This window comes from Octopus bimaculoides, chromosome 26, assembly GCF_001194135.2.
Source record: "Octopus bimaculoides isolate UCB-OBI-ISO-001 chromosome 26, ASM119413v2, whole genome shotgun sequence".
Classification (NCBI taxonomy): domain Eukaryota; kingdom Metazoa; phylum Mollusca; class Cephalopoda; order Octopoda; family Octopodidae; genus Octopus; species Octopus bimaculoides.
In genome coordinates, this window is record NC_069006.1 from 9,417,292 (window position 1) to 9,421,352 (window position 4,061).

At 44.8% G+C, this 4,061-nt stretch overlaps 1 protein-coding gene across 1 annotated transcript in view; it reads right to left on the minus strand.

The window, feature by feature from the left end:
- LOC106871628 (SH2B adapter protein 1) overlaps window positions 1-4,061 on the minus strand; it is a 29,221-nt gene that overhangs the window by 2,239 nt on the left and 22,921 nt on the right. The window lies entirely within an intron of this gene.

Sequence of the window (4,061 nt, forward strand, 5' to 3'; positions counted from 1 at the left end):
CTATCTCCTGTTGAATGTAGTGATTATGAAGCGAATATAATGATGCTGAAGTGTATGCAGGTTGAAGCCTATTTCTATGTTAACAATGTCTGCCAAACACACATGCCAGCTTTCTTTCCAGATGCATAATGCTGCTGTCCCTCATCCCAGGGTCTCGCCAGCACACACCTCCCACACCCTCAGTGTTGGCACATTGAAAGGTAGGTCTGGTGAGAGTGTTGAGATGCTTGAATGGAGACGTGTAGATCTGTGCTGCATCCAAGAAGTAAGGTGGAGAGGAGTTTCTGCTAGGTTCCTCACAGGTACAAGATTTTCTGGGTAGGAAACAGTGATGGGGCTGGGGACGTGGGTTTACTTGGGGAGAAATGGGTGGATAAGGTAATTGAAGTAGTCAGAGTCTGTAATAGAATGCTTATGCTTAGACTAGTGCTGCAACATGGATTAGCAACCATTATCTCGGCCTATGCCCCTCAGCCAGGGCTACCTGATCAACAGAAAGACTGATTTTATGACACTCTCTTGCAGACTACCTCATTGATGAATGACAGGGGCCTTCTCTTTGTGGCTGGCAATTTCAAAGGGCATGTTGGACAACATGCAGGGAGCTTCCATGGGGTACATGGTGGCTATGGTTTTGGTTCATGCAATGAGGAGGGAAACAGGCTACTGGGGTTCTGTGATGCAAATGATCTTATGATCTGTAATACTAACTTCAGGAAACCTGCCAGTCACCTGTTCACCTACCAGTTTGGTGGGTACACTTGTCAGATTGACTACATCCTCGCCAGGAAAAGGGGAAAATGGCCACTTACAAGAGCCAAAACTTTCCCAGGCGAAGAATGCCCCCCACAACATAGGTTAGTTGTTAGCAACTTGAGGATCAGGATTAATGGCTGCTCAGAAGACAACCAGTGTGGAAAAGAAGGGTCTGGAAGCTTAGGGATCTTCTGAATGGACAGAGATTTAGATATGCATTACTTGAAGTTTTTGATGAAAAAGGAGGATATAGCATCACATAATGCGGATGACAACTGGAAGTTCCTACGTGACAACTTGTTGAGGGCTACTGACCGGATCTGAGGATGGTGGAAAGTCCCCTCTTGACCTAAGGTGACATGATGGTGGAACAATGTAGTTGACAGGGCTATTAGACAAAAGAAACAGGCTTGGAAGGACTGGAAGAACAGAGGTAGCAGGGAATTGTATCAGACTGCCAGAAGGGAAGCTAGGAGAAAGGTTTATTTAGCCAGAGGGGAAGGAGATAAGAAACAATTTGCCAATGTTCTGCGTTATGAGGACCAGAGACTCGAGGTATTTCGTGTTGCAAGACAGTGTGTGAGAGAGAATCGTAATATCATAGGACAGAAATGTGTCCGCATGGATGATGGCTCACTTGCACTAAACGTGGCTGCAAAGCGAGAGGTTTGGAGATGCCACTATGAAAGGCTGACTAATAAAGAGAATGAATGGGAGAAAGAGAGTCTGCCAAATGTCGACCCAACTGAAGGACCAGCTGTCTGAATTGACAGTATCTTGGTAGATAAAGCAATTAAGGGTATGAAGACAGGGAAAGCCCCCAGCCCATCAGGAATCACCACAGATGCTTAAAATTTCTGGCAGTGTTGGCTATAGCCTAGTCACCTGTACAATCAATCAGGTGATACATGAAGGAGTCATACTCAATGACTGGTGGAGCAGCACCATAGTCAATTGCTACAAAGGTAAAGTTGACACTTTAAACACAAACAATTACAGAGGTATCAACTTGTTGGATCAGGTAATGAAGGTCACGGAGAGGGTCATAGCCCAACTAATTAGGGAGAGAGTCAGTTTAGATGAGATGCAGTTTGGATTTGTGCCAGGGAAAAGCACTACTGATGCTATATTTCTGGTAAGACAGCCGCGGGAGAAATACCTAGCCAAGGATAAACCTCCATACTTGGCTTTTGTAGACATGGAGAAAGCCTTTGAGAGGGTTCCCCGATCCCTTATCTGGTGGTCAATGCAGAAACTAGGGATAGATGAGTGGTTAGTGAGAGCTGTACAAGCCATGTACAGGGATGCTGTCAGTAAGGTAAGGGTTGGCAACGAGTTTCACCAAGGATCAGTTTTCCGCCCCCTCTCGTTTATCATAGTCCTCCAGGTAATAGTAGTGGAATTCAAGACAGGTTGCCCCTGGGAGCTCCCCTATGCTGATGACTTTGCTCTTGTAGCTGAGTCACTACCAGAACTAAGGGAGAAGTTTCAGGTGTGGAAGCAAGGTCTAGAATTGAAGGGCCTTAGAGTCAATCTAGCAAAAACCAAAGTCCTAATAAGTAGGAAGGTGGACAAAACAAAAACCCCTTCGGGTAGATGGCCCTGCTCGATCTGTAGAAAAGGCGTAGGTAGAAACTCCATAAGATGTACCCAGTGTAAGCTATAAACACACAAGAGGTGCAGCAATAGCAAAGGAAGATTAACTGGGAAGATAGTTTTTGTGTGTGGCAAATGCACAGGTGCAATAAACACCGAAAATGTACAGAAAACAGATTCCATTACATGCCAGGGGAAAAAACTAGAAGTAGATGATAGCTTCAGTTACCTAGATGACCAAGTCAGTAGCAGGGGTGGATGCTATGAGAGTGTAGATGTTAGAATAAGAATAGCCTGGGCAAAGTTCAGAGAGCTCCTACTTCTGTTGGTAACAAAGTGCCTCTCGCTCAGAGTGAAAGGCAGACTGTATGATGCCTATGTGCGAACAGCCATGCTACACAGAAGTGAAACATAGGCTTGAAAGAAATGAAGCTAGAATGCTCCGCTGGATGTGCAATGTCAATGTACATACATGACAGTGTGAGCGCCCTGAGAGAAAAGTTGGACATAAGAAGCATCAGATGTAGTGTGCAAGAGAGATTACTGCATTGGTATGGTCATGTGTTTCAAATGGATGAGGACAGCTGTATGAGGAAGTTTCACCCACCTACTAACAATGGAGGGAACCTTTGGAAGAGGAAGACCCAGGAAGACATGGGATGTGGTGGTGAAGTATGACCTTTGAATGTTGGGCCTCACAGGGACAATGGCAAGCAACCAAAATCTTTGGAGATATGGCGTGCTTGAGAAGACCCGACAAGCCATGCGAGATCATGGTGGTGGCCAATGCCAGTGTTGCATAACTGGCCTGTTTAAAAGCACCCTTCAATCATTGGGCAATATGCCATGCTTGTGATGACCTGTTGAACAGAGTGAGATCGTAGCTGTGGCCAGTGGTAGTGCCACATAACTGGCACTTGTGCTCGAGGCACGTAAAAAACACACCATTCAAGTGTGGCCGATGCCAGTGCTGCCTGACCAGCGTGTAAAAAGCACCATTCAGGCATGGCCAATGCCCGTGCCTGACTGGCTCCCATGCCAGTGGCATGTAAAAAGCACCCACTACACTCTCAAAGTGGTTGGCATTAGGAAGGGCATCCAGCTATAGAAACCTTGCCAAATCAGATTGGAGCCTGGTGCAGCTTGGCAGTCCTCAGTCAAACTGTCCAACCCATGCCAGTATGGAAAGCAGATGTTAAACGATGATGATGATATGTATATTATGTATGTATGTATGTATGTATGTATGTATGTGTGTGTATATATATATTATCATCGTTTAACATTCACTTTCCATGCTAGCATGGTTTTTACAGTTGGATGCCCTTCCTAACACCAACCACCCCCATGTGGAACCAGTGCAAGCGAGGTCAGTTTTGGAACGGTTTCTTATTTATTTATACATATCTAAGTTTGATGAGCAATGCGACACCTGTCCTCACTTCAATTATGTTGAAAGAACAAAACCTTATTTTTGTACAAAATTGTATAATACCTTTATTATCATGGCTCTAATATACTCTCAAATCCTGTAAAACAAATCTGTGTTTTTTCATCTTACCCCTCTCTCTCTCTCTATTGTATGTGTGTGTGTGTGTGTGTGTGTGTGTGTCTCTTTCTCTCTCTCTCAAATCAGCATTTGATGTCCAGACTAGAATGTGTTGGACAGTTTTAGAGGAACTGGCAAGTCAGAAGATTGCACTGAGCTC